The 22208-nt window shown below is 39.9% G+C and overlaps 1 long non-coding RNA gene across 1 annotated transcript in view; it reads left to right on the top strand.

Annotated features, from left to right (window-relative positions):
* The first annotated feature begins 20891 nt into the window (after positions 1–20891).
* Positions 20892–22208, top strand: part of LOC126512071 (uncharacterized) — a 75880-nt gene continuing 74563 nt past the window's right edge. Inside the window, exon 1 of the long non-coding RNA XR_007594900.1 lies at positions 20892–20922. This is a non-coding gene — a long non-coding RNA (uncharacterized lncRNA). The remainder of the gene's footprint in view (positions 20923–22208) is intronic.

Raw genomic sequence — 22208 nt, 5'->3', positions numbered from 1 at the left:
CATCTGATGCTATCCAAGTATCTTAGTAATGATGCTCTTTATTCCCAGATATAAAGGATGCTTGAGATGAGTCAGGACAAATAGTTCATATAACGTGCATTTATAACTGCTAAGCAATATTAAAATGGGTATGAAGTACCTATGTTCTAGGCTGTCCCAACGGGTAGAAAAACAAGGACACAAGGACACCTGCCTTCTGGAGACTTCAACTTCTACTAGGATCAGATAGGTGATTAGATCACTAGACAGCATCTCTCACATAAGAACTAGCTCCTTGAGAATGCCTATTTTCTAATAATCAGCAATGGCTTTAACTGTGATCCCTTTCCACATGTGCTTCTCCCCCTGGGTACCATTGTTAGCTGCTAATTGTATAAAATGCTCTACAGAGGGCCTCATTCTCCAAAGAGAAAAAAAAAAGGGACAATGGAGAAACTTCCACAACAATTCGGTTCAGTACTTTAGAGGATGAAGCAGCCATTGATATTTCTAATGATGGTCATGAGCCATCAAAGAACGATTCTGCCCTGAGCGTGAAAATGGGATTGGCCTTCACTGTCTGACGAAGGCGGACCTACAGAGTAGAATTACTCCTGTTGTCTACCTCTGGAAAGCAAAACCTACCTCAATATGTTCACTTTGTTAAATATTTATTCTTCAACCCAGGCTAGCCCCACCCCTTATTTCAGACATTTGTAACAAGACAGAGGAAAGAAGAGGCGCAGTGAGGACTTGCAACTGCTCTTAGGCTTGAGTTACCCTCAGGGATCCATCCCCAGTGGGGGAAGGAGGTCGAATTTGACAGATTACAATCCAAGGGATGAGTTTTTCAGGTCCTTTATATTCTTATTGGATGTCAATGGCTATAATATAACATGATCATCTCTATATGACAGTATGGAAACTTCTGGTTTTCCAACTGGGGAAACGGATCACCAGGAGAGAGTTTCAGATGACACCCAGAAGTTTCAGAAAGCACACGGCACCTCCCAACACACACTGCACCCACGACAATTAAAAATGCCCTGGGTGTAAACTGAGTCAGGCCCGTGGATCATAGATGCTATAAACATACCATTACTCCAGATTTTCCTACAGTGCACCCTAAAATTCCCATTTCTTGTAATTAATGGTTAGACTGTGGTCAGCCTCTTAAACACTCTGTGAATTAACTAGCATACCCCAGTATAGTTTCCAAAATATTTTATATCAAAGTATTGTGTGCATGGAAGAGCTCAGGCTAAGAAAATACTCGCTAGGTCCCAAAGGGTTCAATGGCCTGCCGCCATTGCTTGCAAATGAGGGGGTTGGAAGAGGGGAAAATTAGCTGCAGATCCTGTTACCCTTAGTGGTGGGGCTTAAGAATGCTCTGCTGTTAGAGGCAAGCCATCGTTTGAAATGTTTTCTACACCAAATCTAAAATATATATAAAGTTAGCATATATTTAAAGTGGGGTGGTTATTGGAAATGCTGTCTGAAGGAAGATTTGTTTATAGTGTCTGATGAAAACAACATAAAGCCAAACTGAAGCCCAGACATGGTCCTCTGGGGACACTGGCATTAGAATTGCAGCTGTGAGCATGGACAGGCACTAGCTGAAGCATTGGGGCAGTGCTGCCCAGCGTAGGTAGAGGTCTTTTGAGGTACAATTTTGCCATCATTTCAGGGATAACTTCCTTAAAAAGTCTTTATAATTTTATATATTCATTCATTCATTATTAAACTAAGCATTTTCAAAAAGAAACATGCATTTTATATTAAATTCAAGTACTTTTTTTCATCGAGACTTATCACTACAGATTATTCAAAATAAATGAGAATGCAAATCCTCATTAGGTTGTGGGGTACCTTTGTTTTTGTTTTTAAGGATTTCAAGACAGTGCATCCAGACTTCCCTCTGGAACTTCAGGCTCAAAAACAAAGCTAGTCAGTACAGCGACAGAGGAAGCTATGCCTTCTGCCTGAAAGGGTATCCAGTTTTTAGAGACGGATGCTTTAGCAACACTGGATTAACAGGTAAATAAGGGCCAGGAATGTGGCTCAGAGGTAGAGCACTCACCTGGCCTGTGTGAGGGCCTGGGTCAGTCCCCAGTACTGGGAAATAAGAATAAGCGGGCAAACAGAACTGTAGAAAATTAATATTACATTGACTAAAGATGCCCCGGGTCTCTTTGTTGTGGTTAATTCTCAATCCATCCAGAGGGCAAGGGGAGTTCTTTAAAGAGTTTCGGTTATAGTTTCAAAGAACAAAATATAAAAACTATTATCTGACAAGGCAAATAGTTGATTTTATTTTTCAAAATTACATGGAGATGATCACGTATGTTTTGAAAGATCTGTGTACAATACACCTAAATTTTTCCAGCCTCCTGCTGATAGACATTTGCACAAAACCTTTCCCACTGATAACAGGTCTTTCCTCCTTCAGTGATTCCTCCCTCCCTCCAGCATCCTTCCCTCCAGCTAGCAACGAGGATACACTCCATTTCTCCGCTGCTCCAGTTCTCTTCTGTGTCTGCTGAGGTTTCTAGGCTGTTTGTAAAACATGGGAAAACCCAGTACTTAAGGTCATTCTGGATGTGTTTGCTACCTAATTAGGAACTGGTGGGGAAGGGGCGATGTGTCCTTTTATGATTTTAGCCAAATCCAGATGTTCTGACACTCCATTTCTGACTGTAAATATTGCCCAGAGGTTCAGGTTGACAGGCCTTTTCTGAGACTGTCCCTCAGCCAGGCTCCTTGCCAGCTTTTAGCACATTGTACACAGATTTGTCCAATGTTTCAGCGGTATTGTTTTCTAAATGACGTTCTGTAACACATTTATTTGTTTGTTTGTTTGTCGTCCTGGACTTTGTTGTGTTAGTTTTACAAAACCTTTCCTCAGACTTAACACCAGGAAAAAACATTTTAAAATAAACTGGTACTAATTGGAAACAAAGAAAATTTTCAGCTTCAAGATTTACAAAGAAAATGTTCACACCAGTTAAACTGCGCTTCCCCAAGGAAATGGCTGCTGTCCTCTTGCAATGGGCATCAAGAAGACCAGAAACATTAACAGTGTTTATGGGCCATTTACATAGCAAGGAGCCCCTGTTCCCCCAGAGAGAACTGGGTAGTCCTCAGAGTACATCCTAGAAGGAGAGATACAAAGTAACAACCCTTTAGAAACAGCCTTCTGGTCTTTGGACTTTCATGTTCTGTAATACTATGTTGTAACAATGAATATGGAGTTGTCAGTCCAGTCTGACGTCATTGCCAACTTGTACTGACTCTGCTATGGATCTACCCTTGGCTTGCACAGATGCAAACCAAGCCACAACACAGGCCTTTCAGTAAGACCATTCTGATTTCTATGGCGTCCACATAAATGAATTTAGATGTCCTTGTAACTGGTTAATTACCATGAAGTCAGTCTAACTTCTGCTCAATAAAAAAATTTCTGTATCTGCTTCTTAAAAAAAATGTTTATGCTCCATTTTCACATTTCTACAGAGCCTTCTCTCCTGCATGCTCTGTGTTTTGTGACATTAAAATTGCCTTAATATCAAAAGGTATATATGAACTCAATTTTAAAATGGGCTGTAAAACGTAACAGTTGTTAAAAGAAAATATATAAATGGCTAGTTAATACTTAAGAGTCAACATCCTTAGCCATCAAAGGAACGTAAAATAAAACCATTTCAGCCTAACTGAAATGGTAATCATAATGAATACAAATGTCAATAAATTTTGGTGTGGTTCCAAGGACAGGGGAATCCTTCAACGCTACTGAATGGAGTGAAAACTAGTGTAGCCCCTTCGGAAATTAGTTCTCTGGTTTCTCAAAAAGCTAGAAATAAGATCAAGGAGATGGCTCAGCAATAAGGGCACTGCTGGCAAGCCTGAAAACCTAAATTTAAACCCACAGCCAACATGGTAAAGAGAAATAAACCAATTCCCACAATTTTCCTCTAATGCTGGTACACACAGAGAGATGAATAGATGTACAAAAATGTGTTAAAGCCTAGAAATAGAGCAGGCTAAATACCATGTGACCCATCTCTATCACTCCTGGACATATGCCAAAGGGCTCTGCATCCTACTACAGAGATGCTTGCAGATTCACGTTCATTATTGTTCTAGTCCCAACAGCTGAAAACTGAACCAGCTTGGATGTTTATCAACTGATGAGCAGATAACAGAAATATAGTATACACACACAATGGAATTTTATTTGCCTATAAAGAAAAATCAAGTTATAAAGTTTTTGGATAAGTGGATAGAACAGGAAAAAATATATACTGAGTGAGGTTAACCCAAGCCCCAAAAGACAAATTCTGCATATTCTTTCTCATATGCCAATCCTATCAACTCTTCAGTTTTGTGTGCAGGCTTGAAGTGATGGAAGATAGCAGAGGATAGACAAAATGAAAGAAGGGGAATACTTGGATGCAAAATGTTTAAGACAAAGGGATGGTGAAAGAGTTAGCCACAATGAAGGTTATATAAAAAAGGAAAGATACAGAAGTCAGAGGCTCTGTATGACTTGGTAATGTTGTTCCTGCAACATTTTGTGCAAGGACCTGCACAAAAATCCCAGAACTGGATAAGATACCTCAAGGGAGACCTCAGAAGCCCCCAGGACAATACAGGCTCTTTCCTTTGGTTCCTACCAGAACTAGGCAAGAGCCCATTGCTGAAGACACCAGACACTTTGGTTGCAAGATATAGAGAAAGCAAGCTAAGAACGAGCTGGAAACTTTCCTCATGCTGGCTACCCTTTATAGTGCCAGGGGTGCTGTGCAGGCTGCTCAGGAAGAAAAAGCAGCAATGGCTATGTCTAGGTATGAACCACAGTAATTATAATCCTCACCTGAGACATGCCCATTTGCACAATATTGACTTGCCTGTTACAGGAGTAACCAACTGCTCTCTAAATGGATTTAAGGGCTGCTGAGCACAAGGGAATTTGTGTCTAGTAATGTAGACCCAGTCAAAAACATATGACTGGGGAAGGTATAGACCCCAGGAAGAAATTTTCTAATATTATCTAGCAAAAAATAACAGCATAAAATTGCCTTGCAAGTATGTGCTATAATATAATATAATATGCAAATGCTATTCTCAACCTCAATCAGTGAAACTTCTCTTTGCAGTGAATGGCAGTTAATACATAAACTCGTGGCCACTCAAGGTACAAATAAGACATGCTACAATAAGACATATATACCTCCTTCTCTAAGGCTCAGAGAATATGGCAAAAGAGAAATCAAAAATAATGTAAGAGACAAAAGACAGGAAGAAGAGCTATAGAATGCCATTTTCTGGGTATAACAGAGCCATTGAAATCATGAACTCTCAGCAGCTAAGCCCATATAAGACTTAATCTCCAACAGTTACTTAGGAATGAGAGGAACAGCTTATAGAGTCCTACCCCTTACTAACTGGTAGCTGCAGATAGATTCTGGAAGAGGAAGCATTAATGTCTGTAGTTATATATGCTTAGTTACATGCACAATGGTGAGTCTGCCATGCTTCCATGAAGAGTTCCCAAGCCATGGACACACAGATGCCTCCAGTTAGATTCAGTGGGTCTTGAAACCAAACAAAAAAGACAGGAATACTGAAAACAAATTTGTCTGGAGGAAGGGTGATTGACAGAAGAGGGAAAGGGATAGAGAAAGTGAAGTGTTAAAGTAACTGTAATGTAATATATATTATCAATAAACAATTTTAATTAATAATAAAAATATATAATTCAGAATAAGAATCCCACTGTCATTGCTCCTATTCTGTATATTCTCAAAGAATATGTACCACTTAACCATGGGCCAAGCAACCTGCAGGGTGCAGTTCATGGAAAGTTATCTTGAGACTTATGACAAAAATGCACACACCAACTCTAGTGAGGCCAACTGGGTTTGCAGACTCCTGGAGGTAACCCAGTCACCTAGTTCCAACAGGATGAAGTGGTTATTAGGGTACTGCATTCACTTTGACATAAAAACAATGGACAGAAGGGTATTACATATCCTTAATTCTCAATGGACCACTATCCATCTAAATTCATAGAGCTGGGGTCAGAGGATGCTAGTCAGTCTCTACAGAGTGTCTTCTGTGTGACATTTCCACAAGTACCCATTTAGGTAAGAAGTCACCTTCCTAGAGCATAGCTTCTGGGTACTTCTTGCATTTATGATTCTATCAGGAAGTTAGAAACTGGTAGATTGACCGATGTTGGTGAGATATTTGCAGACATAAGCAATGAAGGATACCAGCATGCATCTCTTAAAGATAACACAGTGGTCTGTTGATGTTATGGTTTATCACAATCTCCCAGACAGTCCAAGGTGCCCTACCTCCGCAATATCTCCCCAACACAGTCACTTCCATTCTCAGGGGACTGTGAGGTGATGATGGTTCAGACTGCTCTAGACATTCTTTCAACACATTTCCCTGTTCCCATGCTTGTCTGTTACAGCTACTCTACACACAACAACTCCTGGATATGGAGTGTGGTAGATATACCAAAAGACATTCCATTGAAGAAAACTGATTTTCCTTTATCCAGAACGTTATCAGCTACAAACAATTTCTCTTGGGTGAGGTAGGAGCCCATGTCCCCTGTCTCAGTGCTGGGACCCTGTTGGGCTCGAACCTGTTCAGGCCCTGTACATGCTGCCACAGTCTCTGTGGGTTCATATGCACATCAGTCCTCTTGTGTCTGGAAGACACTGTTTCCATGGCGCTGTCCATCCCATCTCTTTTTTTTTTCCATCTAACTCTTTCTATTCCTCTTCTGCATTGATCTCTCGGCTTTGCAGGAAAGGGTTTGTATTAGTCAGGATTCTCTGGAGCAGCAGAAGTTGTGGGGTGACTTTCTTTTCCTATATGTATAGGAAGAGGATTTATTAGGATGATTTCATGGAGCCTGCACGGGGATGCTCTAGATCCTCTGTATACATGCTGGTTGTTTGGCTTGGAGTGTTCTTGTGGGACCCCCTAATAGTGGGAGTGGGAGTGTCTCTGACTCTTCTTTGTGCTCCTGGGACCCTTCCCCCTACTGAGTTGTGTCGTCCATCCTTCTTACGAGGGTTTTGCCCAGTCTTATTGCATCTTGTTGTACTGTGTTTGGTTGATACCCCTGGGAGGACTGTTCTCTGAAGGGAAACAGGAGCGGTGGATCTGGAGAAGAAAGGTGGATGGGAGAGAAGGAGGGGAGTGGAGGGAGGGGAAGCTATGGTCAGGTTGTATTGTATGAAAGAAGAATAAAGAAAAAGAAAAAAAAATGTTACATTGGTCATAGTGTCTCTTCCTGGCACTAGAACAGTGATTAAGACACCACAAAACACTATATGAGTAGACTCATCTGCAAGTCCTACAGAAGAATTCACAGAAGAACCTGGCAATCCTGTTAAAGCCAGACCTACCTGCAATGCCCATGTTCTGGGGGAGAGTTTCTTGACCTGGTCAGCAGTCAGAGAACCAGGCTGACCAAAGCATCAGGGCTACTGCTGCCAGGGTAACCAAATCAGAAGAGCAGGGGCAGCAGGCAAGAAGCTTGTAGGGAGAAAGAAAAGCAAGCAGAGGAGAGGCAGGGGTCTTAAGAAGCCTAAGAAGCCTTTGAGGGCCGGAAGCCTAGAGCTACTGAAACCCAACAGCTAGAAAGAAAGAAGCCTTCTGCATAACCATTAGGATCTGTTTTGTCCCATAAAGGTCGGAGACTGCTAATTTGAATAAAAGCCTATCAAAGACAAAGTGAGAAAACCCGATTATACATCATGATAACTAGCTGGAAGGCTTGTGAGAACAGAGATTTCTGGGCTTCACGGGTGCCCTGAAGAGATTTATATCAGCTCATAAACCAACTGTCAAAATTTGTAGGAATTTGCAAGCCTTTTATGAAATACAATCATAATTTAATTATGAAATTTAAGACCAAATAATTTGCCTTAAAATAAGCTATAAGGTTATGAAGATGGTTCCATAGGCAGAGAACTTGCCACTCAAGCCTGAATCTTAGATCCTCAGAACCCAAATAATGGCCCAGTGGACACAGCTTCACCCTGCAATCCCAGCTGTTGATAGGCACAGACAGGAGATCCCTGGAGCAAACCGGCTAGTTCGACTAGTCAACACAGCAGTGTCTAGGTTCAACAAGAGACTCTGTCTCAATGTGTGAGGTGAAGCGACATCAAGGAAGACCCCTGACATCAACCTCAGGCCATCACATGCATATGCACTGATATGCACATAAACGTGCATATATGCATGAACATCACACATGTGTATGCAAAATAAAGTTGCAATAAAAGCATTCCCTGATTGTCTTAGCATCCACTTTCATTACTGTCATCTTGTGGCTATTCATTTCTGCTGGGCTTGCACCATTGCCCCACAGTGCTACTGTATAGGTCTTCTTCACATCTCTCTCATGGTGTGATGCTGTGGCTGAAATCTGCCAAGTTGGAAGTATTTACACCACAGAAAAAGCAAGTTCTACACAGCTGGGCTTGTCACCTGTCTAGATTTAAGCAATGATGAGATGAAAACATTAACAGTACATATTAAACCTGAAGTGTTTATTTGTAGCTACCATAGTATAAATAGAAAGAAACACTTTTAGAAAAGAAGTTAAGGAAGCCATCTTTCATGATTTGGACAATAACTCGCCACCACCAGGCCAGCCAGCTTTCGAGCTTTAAAAACTGTCATGATTGAGAAAAGAAGATGCTCCCATCCATAAACTAGTGACATTCTGCCACTCATCTTTCTTTGGCCTTGCTTTCATCTTAATATAACCACAAATATCAACTCACACTCATGTTGGAGGCCAACTCATTTATCGGTTCACCCACAAGTTGCTTCTGATGGAAGAGTTTTGCAATGGGCGATGAAAACTATCTGTGAAAGCCAACCAACTACATAAACTTGTAGTAGAGACTGTTAAACTTTTTATTGTTGTTTCTATATTGTGAACTATACATCCTAGATACCAGCAAAAAAATATACATATGTCTACATTAACCTACAAATTTTCCAGATATTCGGTTGTTGAGCACTCACCAGCACACCACTGTTCGTCTGCTCTCCCAGCTCCAGACTCTATAGGAAAGAGGTAAGATTCTCAGACTCTCCAAGATCATTTGGTCCTGCTTCCAGAGACCACTCTCTGAGAAGCTGTTCCTTAAAAGGAGAGGAAGCTTTTGTGTTAGATCTCCTACTGATGGATAGACTTCTTCTTACATTTCATCACCAGATACATTATTGTCTTCTATTCTGGAAGACATTACAGTTAATTCAAGAAGCCAATATGTGACCAATAGACCATAAATCTTGAGGCAAAATAGAGATAAATGAACTCCATCTGACAACAGACAGTTCACAGCTGCAGTGTGAAGACAGCTGGGAAGCTCATTCAGTCAACAGTCATTCCAAATTCCCCGCTATTAGAACCAATACACAAAGACATTGCTAATGTGCATGCATCGAGCCTGATAGACTAGCTAGAGTAACTCACATCATCCTAAACGTAACTTCCTGTCTCATTCTCTGCGCACTTTATCTTACGTCCTATAAATGTCCGCACCTGAGTAAACTTCTCTTTCTTGGTAGACCCCAGGTTCACAGGAGAGGATCATCTATTGCACTGTGATTTGGAGAAAAGAATTTCAGATGAACAGCTCAGTCAGGTAATGCTAAGATAGATACTGGATGCCCAGGATCCCCATTTACAATGAAAATGGAAGTGACAATCTCACTTTGTATAGTCATTTAAGAAAACAGTGAGTTGATAATATTTATGGTATTCCCTGATATATAAATGCTAACAAGATCAATGACTCAGTTTTGTGATTGCCTACATATTTTAATTTCCATAACTAGTATTATTTTAATGTCTATATATTCTTTGATAACCTCATAAGTGCATTGTAGCCATATTCATGCTCTACTGTGCCCTCCAAATCCTCCAAGATTCCCTCTACCAACCTAATTTCTTTTATGTTTTGCTACACTGAGCCCAATTATATGTGTATGGGTGTGGTACCATCATCCATCAGAGCATGATCAATTACCAGGGACCACACCCCTAAAGAGAATCAACTTTTTCCCACCCCAGGAGCCATAAAATGGCCATAGTGCCTAAGCTAAGAGAAGAGGGTTTACCAAATGTTTTCTTTATATTATTTTTATTTATTCCATTATTCTATTATTAATGTTTAATTATCATAAAGATAATGAGTTTAATTATACATTCTCATAAATATATTATTGTACTTTGTCTTATATGTCTTTCTTCCTCTTGCCTCTTTCCCTGGATCCCTTTCCTTTCCCCTATTAATTATTCTCTGCTTTCATGTCCTGTGTGTGGGATGGAGAGGTTATGTGTGTGCATGTGTGTATAGAGCTAAATCTGTATTCTGCATATGAGAGAAAATATATTGTAAATATATATATTGTTCCTTCTTTTCCCCATTACCCCATCTTATTCACCCTTCCTCGCTCACACATTCTCCCTCTACCTTCACTTCCCATGTTCATATGTATTTATACCTAGATTCCACATGTGAGAGAAAAACAATTACTTTCTTTTTTCTTTTTTTAATGAGACTGGGTTTCTCTGTATAACAGCCCTAGCTGTCCTGGAACTAGCTCTTGCAGACCAGGTTGGCCTCGAACTCAAAGAGATCCTCCTGCATCTGCCTTCCAAATGCTGGGATTAAAGGTGTGTGCCACCACCACCTGGCTAACATTTGCTTTCTTGTGCTATATGCAATTTTAACTCAAAATTATTTCTAAAAATATGCAATTTCAACCTAGACCATTATTTAGATAGGGTGTGTCTGTGTATGTATGTGTTACATGTGTGCTGTGTGTGGAAGGAATACATTAATGTGGGTTGGATACATGCCCATATATACACATGCAGAGGCCAGAAAAAGACAGCAAATATCTTTCTCTATGACTCTCCATCTTACTGCCTTGAGACAAGGTCTCTCACTTGAACCAGAAATATACATTTTGGTCACAGCTCTCAAGATCCGCCTGTCCCTGTTCCCCAGTGCTTGGTTTACAACCATATTCAGAGAAAAGCAGCTCTGGGGATTCTAACTCAGGGCCTCAGGCTTGCAAAGTGAGTGTCCTCCCCCACTGAGATCTTCCTAGTGTCCACTCTCCAATTTAGTTGTATTCAATCTTTTTTACAAGTGTGACATGGAGCATGCATTCTTCTGGGACCTCATGAAAATCTGTGTACATTCCTGCATAGAGTCATGATTTAAATTAACTGCTTAGAATGTTCATGTAGACTGTGTGTCTGGTCTCAGGGTGTGGGCTCCATCACTTCAAAACAAGGCTCTAAAAACCTCTTAAGTCTTAAAAGTCTCCACAGTAGGATGACTCTGTGAGAAAATATTTGAGGTCCCGATGCCCCTCTCTCACCTCTTTATAAAGAAGAGCTCTGAGCCTCAGCTGGACATGGCCCTGTCTCAATGGGGCACACTCATTACAACCTATTTACTCCTCTGCTTAGATCCAGCAGTGAGAGCATCTAAGGGATGCCACTGTGGGATAGCGGCTGGACAGAATCCCAACCTAGACTTTCATCATGGCAGCCTTCCTTCCCCCACCAGGCCCTGCTCCTGGCTCTGCAGACTTTAAACTAAGGCCAGAATACCAAACAGGGCATGACTGGGGAGTTGGGAGACAAAGGAGGACCCAGGAATTTTCTCAGACCTTCCCAGGACTATATGAAAGCAGATACCATAGAAGTGAATGGCATGGGGGTGGGGACAGGGTGGGAACAGGGTGGGCACAGGGTGGGGACAGAGTAGACACAGGGTAGGGTTGCTGAGAGGATGTAAAAGCATTGTCCCCCTCCAGAACAGCCTTTCCTCACAGTGAGCCTGCTTAGACTTATCCTGGATTTTTACATCTCAAACTACATCTGGAAATGTCTAAAAGACCTCTAAAATCACAGGCTACCTAGAATTAATAAGCTTTTCTTCAGCATCGATGGCATGGGACATTCACAGATAAGTTTTGGGCTATTAGTAAGGAAAAAATCAAACAATCCCCAGGACTCCTTGGAACTGCGAAAATGGTCCTGAATCCTGGTGTGTCCTCAGAAGCTGATTGATCTGTCCCTGCAAGATAATCTCTCAGGAAACTGACTGCTGGGGAGCACAATGACTCACTTCTTTTCAAGCAGAAGATGGGCAAGTACCTGCTCGTCCATGGAGTAAATTGGGTTTTTAAAGCATTGATCTTTTAATATCCTTGAATGTTCTCCGAGTCTTTCATTAGAAGGAGGCCCTCTAGAAGCAAACATTAAAACCACTGGAACTCCAGCGACAGTCTCCAAATGTCAAAGGTAGGAAGGGGAGAACAGGAGAAAGGAAGAGATGGACCCAAGAAAAAGAAGAACAAGAGAACCTGCCAGTAGCACCTTTGAATCATACCAAAGCGCAAGCAATACAAAAGGGGGAGGTCAGGAGGTCCACCAAAGAATCCTGCAATGTGACCTTGTATAGCTCAGTAAATTCCTGACCTCCCCTTCCACTTCCCTTTGACATTTGGAGACTTTTCCCAGCTCCATGGAGTCCTAGGAACTTAAGGCCCATTCAATAAAAGGAAAGTTATGTCTGGTATTGGAGACCTAATGAAGTCGTAGATCATAGAGGAGAATCTGCCACTACCACTTCACCAACAGTATAATCCCAAACTGAATTCTAAATATTTATCCCTAGACCCACAGATAAGGGTGCCTCTCACCCTTCATCAAAGAAACGTCTCTGGACAATATGTAACAATTAAAGAAAATTAGACCAGGGTTTCAAGCAGGAGAAAAGAGGGCAGTACCTAGTAGGGATTGGGAGAAGAAAAGAAAGGAGAAATTATGTAATTATATTTTAATTTTTTTTATTTTAAAAAGAGAAAAAAAGGAAAGTGGAATGATATAGGGTGTTAGTTAGAGTTTTACTACTGTGAAGAGACACCGTGATCATGACAACTCTTATAAAGGAAAACGTTTAACTGGGGCTGACTTACAGTTCAGAGGTTTAGCCCCTTGTCACCATCTTGGTGCTGGAGAAGGAACTGGAAGTTCTAGTTCAGGTGAACTGGCTTGAGCTTCTGAGACCTCAAAGTCTACACCCTACAATGTATATGTTGCTAAACTGTGATGTCCAATACATTTGCTGGGTTAAATGTGTTTTCTACTTAGGATACTTTTCATTTATGATAAATCAAAGGAGATGTAACACCATGGTAAATTTAATCACATTGTTGCAAAAACTGAAAATACTTATTTTTCAATTTTCTAGTTTTATAGGTTTTTTTCTTCAAATATAGTCATGGATTTTATGTCAAATATGTGATATTAAACTGACCCATATGTTATCACATGTTTGTTTGAATTTATGTGTGCGTGTGTGTGTGTGTGTGTGTGTTTTATGAGGGGGGGAGAAAGATAAATATTATATTGATGGGAAAACCAAAGCTGGTTAGATTGATGATAGGTGCCTATTGGCATAAATAAGTGATGTTGACCAGAAGGCCCACAGAAATTTTGTTTTATGGATCCAGTGATGTCTCAAGATCTTGTCCAAGAGGAATGGTGATTTATCTTTACTGATATCTATTTGAATCTGAATTTGTTGAATTCTAGAAGAATCAAATCGTATTAACCATTGAAGGGACTGAAAACAGCAGCAGGCCTCTCTGTCACGAAATGAGTATCCTACCCATGAAGGAAAAGAGTAAGAAGGTAAGAGCCTGTTGTGCCATTGTGTGAAGTGAGTTGTTTGTTGTTGTTATTGTTTGGAAGACTCCATTGAGACAGAAGGTGGCCTTGCTAGAAGGCAAATTTAGATATCAGCAATTAGTGTAGACAACTTGCTTGGTGATACCCTAAGAATCATTTAAGATGTGATAATAGGAAAAATTAAGGGAACTGTTTTGAAGATTAAGATTAAAATGGAAGTCAAGTCCAAAGGTGCCTATGACAGGCTCATCAATGATGGGGATATTTCCAGTAATAATAGAGGGCTCACCAGAGGAGAGTTGGGTTTTTAATTACTCAAGGGCCAGATGAATGAGTCCTGATGGAAGAATAAAGAACCTTAAAAGGTTTTATGGCAGTCAATAGAGGTTTTAGCTTAAAGCACAAGTGAGGGTAACTGCTGTGCTCTCAGGGCTCCTTCTATGAGGTCAGTGATAAAAGCAAGAGCCATGGAGTCTGTGTCCATGGAGTTGTTTATCTGAAGTTGACCCTTAGGCTCTGATTTGAAGAGAAACCTTAAGTTGTTTACTGCTCCAGCAAGGCCCTCTTGAGAGAAAGGAGAAGAAGAAGAAGAAGAAGAAGAAGAAGAAGAAGAAGAAGAAGAAGAAGAAGAAGAAGAAGAAGAAGAAGAAGAAGAAGAAGAAGAAGAAGCAGAAGCAGCAGAAGCAGCAGCAGCAGCAGCAGCAGCAGCAGCAGCAGAAGAAGAAGNAGCAGAAGCAGCAGCAGCAGCAGCAGCAGCAGCAGCAGCAGAAGAAGAAGAAGAAGAAGAAGAAGAAGAAGAAGAAGAAGAAGAAGAAGAAGAAGAAGAAGAAGAAGAAGAAGAAGAAGAAGAAGACAATGACAATGTGGTTTTATCCTAGGCAGATGAACCAGATGAGTAATTCCCCAAATTTTGACAAGCACTAATATAGCCCCTTAAAATCATAAAGCTTGACACTGGGTTCCCTAACTGGACTAGGTCAGGATAAGAATCCTGGTTGGGAGGTGATGGTCAAATTTAGTTTTGTAATTATACTTTTCTAATGGAAGTTTAAAAACCACATAGATGGCCCCAAATCAATTTCTTTCTTTATACTGTTAATGTCATCCAAAGTTTCTTCGGGGAGCCTGTAGGATTGTTAGGGATTCATAGGAAGCCTCTTGGCTCTTTTTTTTTCTCCTCCACATGGTATTCGCCTGTTGGTATGATTCAGGGTCTTGTTGACAGTGTGGCTTTCCCAAACTCTAGGGCTTTTATGGTCTCTCAGATCAAGAGAGCTGGTTGTTTGACCACCTTAGAAAGGGTCCCTCAGGTCCTGGATCTTGGATGATCCAGAAAGGAAGCATCCAAGATATTGACTGATATTTTATTGCCATTGTCCTCTTTTGCCTTGGCCTCTGCATTTTGGACACCCAGAAGGACAGTTTTACTAGTCTTGAAGAGTAAGCAATGGATTTTAATTTTAACTCTTCTAAATGTAACATTTAGATGAAGTTTAGGCAAAAGCAAATTGATTTTAAATAATTCTTTATTTCAACTACTCTACCAAGTAGTTAAAAATCTGACAATTTCAGCAGAAAACAAGAAATTATCTCAATACAATACAAAATGTCTTAAGTCAGTTCTCATGTTACCAAGAACAAGACAATATCTTAATAAAATAACATTGCTCTAAACAGAGGGTGAGATTCTAGATTCTAGTGTATTAAATTGTGACCACGGATATCTTAACAGCTTTCAAACATATATAGATATAGATAATATAACCTTTAAGTTTCATACTCTATGGCCTTCTGTGACTTGCACAGACCTTCTGAGGTCTCCTTAAGCCTTCTAATTTTGTCTTTATCTTTTCTTTACTTCAGAAAAGAAAAATCCAGTCATTTCACCATAGGACAAAAATCTTATCTTCTTACACAAATTCACTTCTTATCCAAAATATTCTCCATTTTAAATATTCCTACAAAATACTTTAGAGTTATATCCTGTTTTACATCTTCTCTCTCCTACTTATTGAAGCTGTTTTACTTTGTTTATTTCCTAATATTATGAGGCACAGCAACATTAAAAAAAACTTTTTCAGTTACTTTTCTCATTGCTATTACAAAAAAAAAGTACCTAACAAAGGCAGCTTAAAGAAAAAATAGAGTTTCTCTCGGGCAGGTGAGCCAGTTTAGTAATTTCCTGAATTTTGACAAGCACTGATACAGCCCCTTTAAAATAATAAAGCTGGACACCAGGCTACATGTTTTATAAAGTGACCATTAATAATCAGTTTAATCTAACACCACAGTTTTCTCTAATGGGCAGCGAGATGTTTAGTCTAATCCCATGTCCTTTCTATGTGGTAATCTGGCCCATGTGACCCTCAAGGATATAAATGAGCTCACTTCCAAACTGAAACTTCAAAAGCTGTTGAGACCAATATTTAGTCTATAATATCTCCAAATTTCTATTCTCACAGCATCATGGTTCCCTCCCTTCCTTACCTTGTCCAATTTTCTCTTCTCCATGGCTTCCAAGATGACTTTTGACTTTGACCTTGTGCCTCTAAGAACTTCATCTTTGTGAAATTCCTTCTGATAATGCACCAGAATTAGTATGTGTGTCCAATAGCATATGGCAGAAAAATAGCTTGCCACTTCTAAGGTTGCTGTATAAAACACCACAATTTTGGTCTTGAGATCTCTCTCTGTCTGTCTGTTTCTCTCTCTCTCTCTCTCTCTCTCTCTCTCTCTCTCTCTCTCTCTCTGTGTGTGTGTGTGTGTGTGTGTGTGTGTGTGTGTGTGTATTTCTTGTGCTCCCTCACTCCCTCTTTTCTTCCATAGTCAGGGCTATGAGTTATGCATTGAGAAGCTTCACTGGGAGCATCACACAGAGAGAACCTAATGCTCCACACATAGCAGCACGTGAGCTTGGAAGCAGATCTCCCCCCAAACAAGCTTGGGCAACATAAGAGACTCTGAGCTATCAAGGCCAAGGTAAATTCCTGCCAAACTCCTAACTCTCAGAAACTATGTGAGATAACCCACGCTGTAAGTCTAGGGACAATTTGTTACACAGGAGTAGATTATAAATTACCCCTTTGCCCATGGTAACACAGTACACAACTGGTAAATGGAAACAGCCTAGATATCTATCAACTGATGAATGGATAATTAAATGTGGCATATTTACAAAATGGAATAATATTCAGTTGTTAAGAAAAAAATTATGACAATCCCAGGTAAATGAATAGGGCTTAGAACCATCATTCTGAGTGAGCTAACACAGACTCAAGAAGACAGACAGACATCACACTCTTCTCATCTGTGACTGTTAGCTCTGAATCTTCAAGTATTTATGTATATTTATAAGCCATGTAGATATCAGGGAAATAGTAACCCTATATTGGGGCTTTCAAGAGAGGGGAGAAAGAACTCCATGTTATAAAGACTTAAATGAGAATAATGGGACTGGAGGGGTTAAACTGGAATGTATGGAAGGGAAGGATAAGAAAGCACTGGGTTTTGGAGAAGTGCATTCCAGACAGGTCTCCATGCCATGTGACCACCCTAGACCTGGAGTCTAACACCTTTCTCCCATCTCTACCCACTGCCAAGTTGCTTATATTACAAAGTGAGGTCACCCTGCACTTTCTGATTAATATACTACTTTTTCATAGTATCTCAACACCCCAACTTTTTCCTTTTTGCTTTTTAACTTGTGGGCACATCCTCCCTGGCAGGTTGATACTGTGTGTGAAGGCATCACAGCCTAATAAGTTTGTTGATGGTTTTTCTCACTCAGCAGCCTGCACAGCATCTTCCGGTGCTATGAAAGCCAGTGACCATGCAGGAAGCCTATTGCTCAATTTCAGCTGGATTTCTGTGTGTTATGTAACCAGACTGTGTGGTGTCATCAGAAATAGGTCACTGGCATCATAGTTCTGGTTGACAGCCAAGAAGAAGAGCCATAGCCTGCATTGTTCTGGGGATTTCTGAAAATCTTACAGACCAACAACTCATAGGAAGTTATTTCATATCTGGCACTTGGTATTTCATTTAATAACCTATAGTTTCTTAGAAGAGCATTGCCCACCATGCAGTCAACTATCATTTAAACCCTTATTTTTATTTAATATGCTTTTAATTAAAATATAGTTCTGTCATTTCCTTCTTCCCTTTTCCTCTCTCTGCTTACCCCATGGTCTCCCCAACCCCATCTCCCTCTCTAATTAATGGCTTCTTTTTGTTTGTAATTGTTCACACACACACAAACACAACCTGCTCTATCCATTTTGATGCTTATTTGGTAACAAACTGGTGTGCCCATCCCTGGAAGAAGCTAATTCTCCCACCCTCAGCAGTCACTAGCTGCCTATAGTTCTTTGTGTAGGTGTGGGCCTCTGTTAACACTTCATCTTCCTAAAGCTAAAATTGTCTTTTTTTTTACAACATTTTGTTATGTATAACTTTCACAGAGGTTATTTATGGAACCCATTTTGTTTCGCATTTCTATCACATTTTATATTTTTAAGAGATATCTCAGTGATAACCTTGGAACTAAGCCTTTAGTAATTTGTTTGATATAAATTACTGGGCAAATGAAGGCTAGGGAGCAAAAGAGGTTTTAAGCTGTAAAGTATTTGCTATTTATTGCCTTGCTGAGTTCCAGAAATAATTGTGCCGTTTTTGTTATAATGGTCGTATCTGAGTGGGCCTGTATCCCACTGATGCTATGGATTAGTATTTGAATGTGTTCTAAAGTGCTTGTCCTTTGCCAAGGGCTGTCATTTTAAGATATAGTTCCTACAGCTTTTTATTTCAATTAAAAATGAACTCATAGAACTGGGGAGAGAGTTCGGTCATCCAAAAGTTCTTGTCTTGTGAGCATGAGAGCTTTGTAAGCATGGGAGCTTAATTCCACATTTAAAAAAAATATCCAAGAGAAGTGTCAAATGCATATAATCCTGGCACTAGGGAGACAGAGACAGGTGGATGCTTAGGGCTAGCTGGCCAGTCAACATTGCCTATTCTGTGGTCTCCAGGCTGAGGAGAGACACTGCTAAATAAAAGAAGGTGGCACTCGTCCCTCAGCATGAGATTCTGAGTTGTGTAAGAGTGGAGGAAGTGACTGAGCCCAGGAATGCACATGTTAATTCTTTACTTTGTGCTTTTGACTATGAATATGTGATCAGTTCTCTGAAGCCATTACCTTTGTGATTACCTGCTATGATGTGCTGTAACCTGAAACTGTGAGACAAATTCTCTCTCCTTAAAGTTGCCTTTGTCAAGGTATTTTAACCACAGCAACAGCAAATAAAACCAGGACATGACCAATTTTAGCTTCTCTTTTAATGTCTCACAGAGCTTTCTTAAAAACAGATTTTTTTAATAATTATCTCAAATTTTTGGAAGATGGCCCAGTGTTTATATGAGTCTCCTGAGAGCCTCCTGACCACTCGAGACCTCTACCAGCCCCAAAGCTCTCCAAGCTTTTGTGTCATGATTAGCACAATACTTATGTTGGGTGATTGGTGTGGGAAGTCCTTCTGCATATGTGTTGCTTTTATTGATTAATGAATAAAGAAGCTGTTTTGGCCTGTGATAGGGCAAAATAGAGCTAGGCAGGAAAACTAAACTGAATGCTGGGAGAAAGTAAATGGAGTCAATGAGATGCCATGTAGCCGCTAGAGGATAAAGATGCGAGCGCCAGCCAGAACCTTGCCAGTAGGCTGCAAGTCTTGTGGTAAAACATAAAATTATAGAAATGTGTTAATTTAAGATGTAAGGGCTAGCTAGAAATATGCTTAAGCTATTGGCCAAACAGTATTGCAAATAATATAGTTTCTGTGTGGTTATTTCGAATCTGAGCTGCCAGGAATGAATGAGCAGCCTCCGCCAACAGATTGGTGCCCAACATGATCAACTATATCCATGGAAAACCTGGGAAAGCTTAAAAAGAAATTCTAGACACAAAAGAACAGAGCTGAACATGGCTGATTGGTAGCAGCATTTTCTTGGGTGGGCTCTGTTTGCTAGAAGCAAGCAGAGGCACGATTCTTTTAAGAGAAGGCTTCCTGACTCAGCGGTAGCAGCAAAAACTATGTGACTCCTTTAAAAACTCTTCCTGGTTCATACTAGTTGCACAAACAACTCTGATTCTTTCAGGAGGTCCTGATACAGAGCGTTTAATTTGGGTTTTGAGTAGCATGTTACAAACTGCTTAATGGTGTGACATAGATCTGCTGCATACCTGGAACTAAGGTGGTATGCATGGCTCACAGAGGCAGTAAACAGACCTCTGCCATGTTGGACTGGGCGGAGCCAAAAGACAAAGCAGTCTTATTCCTGGTCACACCACACAGCATTTGAAGAAACCATCCTGAACAGAAAAGAATTACAGATACACAATAAAGACAAATTCAGATGGAAAATACCTCTAAATGGGTGACAGTATGTTTTTAAAATGTATGTAGGCTTGGGAGAGAGAAGAAAAAGAGTATAGAAAGTTATAAAAAGAAGTGAATGGCTTTTTAAAAAATAGAACAAAGTCTTTAAATAGAGTAAACTTGTAGAAAAAGTAATATAATAAGAAAAATAAGCCACATAAAGATAGAAAATACACAGAAAGTCTGGATTAAGTATATTATTGTTAAATTTGAATTTTTTTGACTGTGAATGAACTAAGTACAGAGAGACATTTTATTGTATGGGCTGCTAAGCTAAACCAACATATATATTTTTTAAAGGTATCTTGACTTCAAAATTTGTTGCTTTGGAAAAGAGGCTCTTCTTTTGTTTCCACAGAGGATGAGAACCTATGGATTCCTTCCAGACTAATGTAGCTTGATGGACCAAGACTCCCCCCAAAGTTTGCTGTGAACACCCCCAAAAATTACGTTCCCCAACAAAAAGCAGGAAGCAGTTTGAAGAGAACTAGGCCCAAATTCCCAAATATTGTTTATAAATGTTTGTTTACATTTAAAGGAGGATATGCTATGAGATTTACATTGGTATGGATCTTGGTTTATTGATACAAATTTAAGGTCAATTTTATATGACCTATTTATTATATATATGCTCTTGATTAAGGCATTGTGTTTGTGCAGCTTATTTTAAAATGTAATGTATAATTTAAAAATATAGGTTAATATATTATTATCTATAATAGTCAAGCTTGTAGTCATGTTAGTTAGGTTTTCTAGATGTATATTACTCATTTAATCTATGGCTGTCTGTACTCTGTCTCTTTAAAGACTTTGTTTTATTTTTAAAGCATTTACTTCCTTTATAACTGTCTGTATTCTTTTTCTTCCCTCTCCCAAGCCTATGTACATTTATTCAGCTCTGTGACACATTTAGAGTTCTTTTCCACCTGAATTTGTCTTTATTTTATAGCTATAATCCTTTTCTGACCAGGACAACTTCTTAAAATGCTAAACAGCATGGCTAGGACTAAGGCTGCTTTGCCTTTTGGCTCCACCCAGTCCAACATGGCAGAGGTACATTCAGCACCAGCTCTGCAAACCATACTCACAACCCCGTTTTTAGGCACACAATGGATCTATGTTGCCATTAAGAAAGTTGTAGCACTCTGCTCACAAACCCCATTTAAGTGCTTGGTCTCCTGAAAGAGTCAAGAACAGTTCACAAAGTTTTTGCTGCTACTGCTGAGTCAGGAAGACTTCTTAAAGGAGTCGAGGCACCCCTGCTTGCCACCAGCAAACAGAACCTATCTGAAAATATGTGGCTACCAAGAAGCTATGATTAACTCTGTTCTTTTGAGTCTAGAATTTCTTCCCAAGCTCTCTCAGGTTTTATTTGTATGTAGTCAGCTCACATGCAGCACCATTCTGTAAGCAGAGGCTGCTCATTCATTTCCCAGCCACCTAGACCTGAAATAATCACACAGAAACTGCATTAATTAAAACACTGCTCAGCCTATTAGCTCAGGATTTTTGTTAAATAACTCTTACATCTTAAATTAGCTCATTTCTATTATTTTGTATTTTACCACAGGGCTCATAGTTCGCTGGTAAGGTTATGTTCAGCATCTTTCTCCTTTGATTGCTACATGGTATCTCTCTGACTCTTTTCTCCTCTATCTCTACTTGGAATTCCTACCTTGCTCTATTCTACACTGCAATAGGCCCAATGCAGCTTCTTTATTAACCAATGATAATAAAACACATTCACAACATACAAAGGGGAATCCCACATCACAGAAATACTGTGAAATATCCTGTTTCTAGTCAGTAGTGCCAAGGACTGTTGGCTTGGACTTAAAAAAAAAAAAAAACAACCTTCAATAATGAAAAATTAAGATTAGTGAGTTTCATTTTTCACCAAGATATCCCCTTCCTCTGTAGTTTTCTCTCCTTTGCTGCTCTAAGAAATGTTTATAAATAGTGTCTTATCTTGGGTCATGGTTTATAGGGTTGCTGTATATTTCATCCACCAAGAACTCTCTGTAGATCAAAGC

Source organism: Alexandromys fortis, unplaced genomic scaffold, assembly GCF_014885135.2.
Source record: "Alexandromys fortis isolate MF-2015 unplaced genomic scaffold, M_Fortis_MF-2015_v1.1 scaffold_115, whole genome shotgun sequence".
In the NCBI taxonomy this organism is placed as follows: Eukaryota; Metazoa; Chordata; class Mammalia; order Rodentia; family Cricetidae; genus Alexandromys; species Alexandromys fortis.
Note: the sequence above shows the minus strand (reverse complement) of the source record. Positions and strands in the feature narration are given on the sequence as shown.